General features: G+C 41.4%; 1 long non-coding RNA gene across 2 annotated transcripts; it reads right to left on the bottom strand.

Annotated features, from left to right (window-relative positions):
• Nucleotides 1–1,561: 1,561 nt before the first annotated feature.
• Nucleotides 1,562–5,696, bottom strand: LOC146861288 (uncharacterized). 2 transcript variants are annotated; one of them, XR_014978940.1, is made up of 3 exons: nt 5,595–5,696; nt 4,425–4,502; nt 1,562–3,827 (listed from the first exon to the last, which is right to left on the bottom strand). It is a non-coding gene; the product is annotated as an uncharacterized LOC146861288 (long non-coding RNA). The 2 variants fall into 2 exon arrangements; XR_014978941.1 differs by lacking the exon at nt 5,595–5,696 and adding an exon at nt 5,133–5,218.
• Nucleotides 5,697–6,226: the final 530 nt, after the last annotated feature.

Below are 6,226 nucleotides of genomic sequence, written 5' to 3'. Positions count from 1 at the left end.
AAAACGAAGCGAACTACGTTAGATTGGAACACCTCCACAGATGTGTGCTTAGGTCTAATTCCTTGAATTTATTATTCTCTAAATGTTCACTGCCTTGGCTGAGGTGGATGAGATGTATAATTGTTTTTGTACATGATTTGCAGATTTGGAGTAATAAACTAATAAAGACATTTAAAAAAAATAATATTAATCTATACCTAGCTCTTCCTGCAATTCCATCTGATCTTTATACAAAGTCCAGTTGGCGCTGACCCTGCCAAGTGTGTAAAGCATTGTGATGCTGCGCTGTGGAAATTAAGCCTGTAGAAGAAATGAAGATATGGCAACAGATCCTCCAGGAGCTCCGGTAATCTTCTTCTGAAACCACAAAGATTTACCAAAAAGAAAACATACAACCGTGCCTTCTCTGGAATCGCTCCTAGGATTTGGAATGCACTGCCCCCAGAAACCAGACTCAATCCCTCTACTGCCTCTTTCAAAAAAGAAGTAAAATCTCTTTTCATGACTAAATTCACATGATCAATGTATCTAACTCTCATAACGGCTGCTTGTATTGTAGGACATAACTTTGACATACCGTGTTCTTTTGTTCAACTATCTTCCCTGTAAAGCGCTCTGATACCCGCAAGGGTCATGTTTGTGCTATATAAAACCTTCAAAATAGATTTAAAAAAAAAAAATAATAATTAATGTCTTCATCTCCGTCGGTTCTCTCATGTCCTCCCCCAACACAGAGCGCAGCGCCTGCCGAGCCCTATGATATTGATAGGTGTTGTCATGCTCAAGTTACTGCATAACAACATCTTCTTCCTCACCAGTTCCTTCTAACAGTTCCTCTTCTCCTTCAATAGCAGCTATCTTTTTGAGGTGCTCTTCCCACATGATTGGTTTTAGAAATAGGGCAGTTGACCCAGTGTAGGGTGCAGCAGGTTTTATTCATTGCCAAAAATGGACAAGGGCTTAATGCCAGTGGAGACAATCACAACACATTTCTTCTTCTCTGCACTGGCCACTTTTCCAGGCAGGAACCTCCTGCTTTTGGGATATCTTTTTTACTTCTAGTATGAGTCAGAAGGACTAGTAAAAGCACTAAGCAGAGAGGTCTCTGTGTTAGCTAATGCACAGAGTTCTTTCTGTCTCAGTCAGTAAGTATCTTATCTTATCTGGCACCTCCAGTAAAAAACGAAGTGGGGGATTGAGAACTGTTAATTCATGTAAATACAGTACATGTCATAAGTAATCATCATTCTAAGAAATTGGATTAATTAGTTGCAAAGGATGTGAGTCCTTCACATATAAGTTTGCAATTATGTTTTGCTGGGAACCAAGTATCCATCTGTAGATCTTGACTCTCTCAAGGTAGCATAGGAGAGAAGTCCAAGTCCTACTTAGGAAAGGTGGTGTGGGCTAGTAACTCAACACTCAAAAATCATTGTCCAGTCAGTGCTTTTTCTTTGTAATAGGAAAAGTACATTACTATGAATTAAATTATAAATATGTACATCATGTAGATGGACATCACGTTATACCCTTACTGGGTTCTGTACCCTTCAATCACCTTAACCCCATCTATATTAGATGTAATATCACAATATAATGGGCGTCATTATCAATAAGACAGGGCTACAGGATTTGACAGAGTAGCGCCACATTAGCAAAAACAGCCACATGTTATCTTTCACTAATGTAACACCATCAAAGTTAATGGGGACAGTGCCCAAAATGCATTATTGTGATAACCTACCATTGAATTCAATGCAGGTAGAATTGATATTTAGAAGCAATCATTATATGGGAAAACATTGCATTGTCAATATCAACATTTTAAATAAAGCTTTAAAAGTAAAACCATGTTTTTCAGATTCTTTCTTTTACTTTCATTAGACTACTACAGCCATCATAGGCCCAGCCAACAAGGATCTCAAACACTTCTAAGCCCTAATATAAACATACAGGCTCTGGTACTACTTTAAAATTCCAAACTTTTTTTCCAAAGTCATCTATCTATTCCCCTTGGATGCTTATGGCTAGTCTTTTGAAAAACATTCCTGGAGGGGCTTTTTAACCTGCAACACATTTGAAAAACATTGGTGGTACCCCTGCCCCTTTTGGGGTGCACAGAAGCAAACAGGTATGGAAATCAGATCCTACAGTGGCTTATGTGGCCCTCCATGGCCCAGCAGTATAAATATTTACTGTGCAGCTCTTTCCACTTTTTTGAAGAGCAGCTTCTCACTGCAGTTCCTCTTTGAATCATGCCCACTTTGCACTCGAGTGCTGCTGAAGAATGGGGGCTTATTCTCATGTTACCCCAGCTAGTTCCCCCCTCCTGTTCAGTGCACTGAACCCAGCATCTTTCTTTCTGCTTCTGCTGATTACTGGTGAGAGCTGTGCAGACTTGACCGCTCATGAGGAGCACAGACAGGGGGAGAGAGGCCGGCACAAGCTCCCCTAGACACAGGCATGAAAGTATGGGCAATGTGCCTAGCATTGACCTCTGCTTTTGTCCTAGCGATGGGTCCATGGAATTCTCTTGTGATGTGGCGGTCTCCAGTGACCAATGGGCCCCATTCAAATTTCTCCCCATTCATAATTAACCAATGCTGTACACTGACTACGGGCCCTGTCCCAACCTAGGGGAATCATATGCAAGGAAGAGAGAGTCCCACTTAGTTTGTTCTCTGATCGGTTGCCATGGAAACCAGAGTTTTAAATGCTTGTAACATCAGTCCTGTAGGGCATGTGTCACTGATCTTGAGCTCATTCTGTTCCTGGTGGCCACCAGACGCATTTCCTCACGCCACCTGGCCTCCAAAGGGAGCTTTTCATGAGGAGCTTGCTTTTCTGGCTCTCTGCACCAGACCTCTCTTTGAACTGTGCGGCTAAGGCTCTCTTCTGCTTAGGGCATCTTCCATAGCTACCCCATCACCAGCAAGCAGAACACCCTGCCTGCTGCACTCCGCGGGCCAGATGAACTCCTGTCTTTCTTGTATGGCACATGTGTGTCAGTAGCAGAGTCAATGGTTAGTCCACAGAAGGTCATGGGAACCATTCAAGGATCCCCAGCATGTCCATTCCCACAACTGTTCTTTGGAGGCATAAGCGGGCCAGTGCCACTGGGCCTGGAGAGACCTATCCTAGTACTGGAATCAGTTGTAGTCAAAGCCCTGAAGTTCATACTTGTAGGCCATCTTGTAGCATCTCTCTCCAGCTGGGCATTCTTTCACTATTGTTGCTCCCAGGTCCAGTGTCTTCTCATCTATCTCTACCTTATGTAAGCCTGGGCGGTGAACTATGCTCCGCTTGCGGAGTTTGCGAAGTTTCGGTAACTTTGCGGTTCACATAGTGCGTGAAGTTGCCGAATACTACGCAATCTGCAGCGTAGCGTAGTTGTTTTTCTTCCTCGTGCGCTCAATATGCGTTCTCGCATGTGCGGGAATGACTTACCCGTTATTCTGCGTTCACGACTCGATTTTCTATCCGTTCGCGTTCGCCACGAGGTTTGGAATCTACCCACATGATCCTGCAAGACTGTGCGAACGCGTACACGTCATTCGGACGCGCTATCTTCCTTCCAGCGGCATTGTTGGTAAGATCGCGCTCCCAAACACGCAGAAACTAGAATCTGGCAAAGAATATCTCTCGAGCACGATAAAACCTTCTCGAAAATTATGAGAATAGATGGGGGTGCATGAATCAGAGAGTCCAACAGTCAGATGGTTATGGGTAAAAGTCTTCTTTATTCCAAATTTATAAAATACAAATATCAACTGATATCAAAGATCCAGCCAACGCGCTTCATTCCCCCAAGGGGAACTTCATCAGGGCTGCAACATAACAAAACAAACACATATATATTACATTCAAATCATAAGACACAGGACTAACAACATAGATAGACACATGTTTAAAAACATTATCTTCAGCTAGGGGCCAATAAAGGCCGACAAGAAACCAGAAAATGAATCGCCAAACATTTCACCACTACATCATAGACATCAGAAAAGAAGGGGAGAAAGAAAGAAAAGGAGAGGACGGGGGGGGGGGTGCAAAACAGAATAATAAGAAAGATGTAATCTAGTCACCTATCATTGTACTCAATATATATATAGCCTAAGTAGTACTCCCTCAACATTTACTTGTTTAAAAAGAGGCATATCTCATATACCCCTATTTATATTATATACAGATTTGTAAAAAATTGATTTAAATAAAACATATCTCCCACTGGAAAGACCACAGCCAAATGATAATAAGTCAGTCCCAAGAAGTAGTTGCATAGTCAACAGTAGGCTAATCTCAGCATCCCATTAGACGTAATCACAGGGAATTTGGCAAAGAAATACATCGTGTTGCTATATTTAATGTACAGCGAATTTAAATAACCATTATATTTCCACAAAATAACTTAAAACATTACATACCTAAGATAAAAGTTTCCTGTTTCCGTAAGTCTCCAAATATTCAAAGGACACAGTGTATTACACTTGTACCTGTTACTCCTGTGGGAGAGCATAATGTCTGTAATTAGTCTATCATTCTTAGGGAGCATTTTCCAACATATCTAACGGGTCAAGTACCACCTGCATATATCAATCCAGTGAATCCTGCATTGGGGCATCATGTACCATATTCCCAAAATTGTCATCATTTAGAGGGACCCAAATCTGCAGACACATATTAGCACTTGATCACCTCAGTTCTGCCCAAATGACCACAACCCCCATCGCACAATGTTCCAGTTTCGGTAATCAATCTGCTTCAGAAAATGCCCGCTTATATTAAGAATAAATGTTATATATTATAAGTAATTCGTCACAAAATCATGATTGGCAGTAAAGATTGCTACATTTAAGGGGGTAAATTTGACTTTGGAATCCCGGCCCATTCAGACAATAGCATATTGACCCGGTTCAGAACCAAACAGACACACGAATTAAAGTGACTCGATATTAAAAGTCCAGTAAAAGAACCAAGTGATACCAAGCAAGAATATACTCGCAATCATAGATAATTCGGCACATGTGACCCAAACACAGGATCCAAGCAAAACAAACGTAACATCAATATAGGAAAACAGGTTTTGTAAATACACAGCATCCAATGTCTAAAATAAATCAACATCTCATTACCAAATCCAATTCCGAGTCTCCGTATTTCCTCGGCGTGATCTTCAGTAAGTCAACCGGATCCGCCATTGTTTTTAAATAAACTGAACCCCACCCCCAATTACACAACCAACCAATGGGTGTGAAGTTGTATAGAGAAATCACTTCAGTCAATCAGAACGCGGTCGCAAGCTAGCCACCATTGTTAAGTGGGCAAAAGAAACATTTAGGTCATAACCCATTCACGCAACAGCATGTTAACCCGTTTCAAAGTCAAACGTAGAAACAGGTTAAAAGGACTTGATATTGACAGTCGAGTAAAATGCAAAGTGGTAGCAGGCAATGATGTAATCACAATCGTAAAAGGTTCAACACATGGAACCCAGTCACAGGGTCCAAGCACATCCCATGTAACATCAATATGGGAAAGACAAATCCCACAAATATCCACCATCCAATGTCCATACCCAATCGGTATCTCCTTACCAAAATCCGATTCAAAATCTCCGCGTTTCCTCGATATGATGTTCGATAGATCAACCAAGTCCACCATTGCTTTTAAGTATACGGAACCCCACCCCCAATTGCACAACTGACCAATGAGTAAAAAGTAATGTAAGAGTTTCCACTTAGTCAATCATAACGCGGTCGTAATCTAGCCGCCATTTTTAAATGCCCACAAGGAAGAGGAAGCGCCTCATCTTCAGCGGTTATACTATATTAGTCACGAGGAGCGTACAAGATTTCAATAAGAATTTGTAATCAAAAATAAAATATAATAACGGAGACTGAGAGTAGGAGAAGACTATCAAAAGAAGAGAAAAAGGGAAATATTCATGCTTAAATTGAAAGCACGCCCCTGCTAATGTCGCAATGCTTGATACCGACATCTCACTTCAAAAACGGGGGTCCATATATATCCAGAAGGGAGCATAATCATAGATAAAAGCTGTGACATGGAATAGAATCCATCATAGTTGTATGTAGTCCATCAAAGTTCGTCCGGCCGCCATCTTGAACCTGTCAGGTAGATAGCAGCCACATCAGTTCTTCAAAGAGTGCGGCAAGCCTTTATCTTTAAAAATTATATATAATATGAAGGCCCTCAAGACATATGT

The sequence above is a fragment of the Triturus cristatus genome, chromosome 3_1 (assembly GCF_964204655.1).
Source record: "Triturus cristatus chromosome 3_1, aTriCri1.1, whole genome shotgun sequence".
Classification (NCBI taxonomy): Eukaryota; Metazoa; Chordata; class Amphibia; order Caudata; family Salamandridae; genus Triturus; species Triturus cristatus.
The sequence above is the reverse complement of the archived record's forward strand: the minus strand, read 5'-3'. Positions and strand labels throughout refer to the sequence as shown.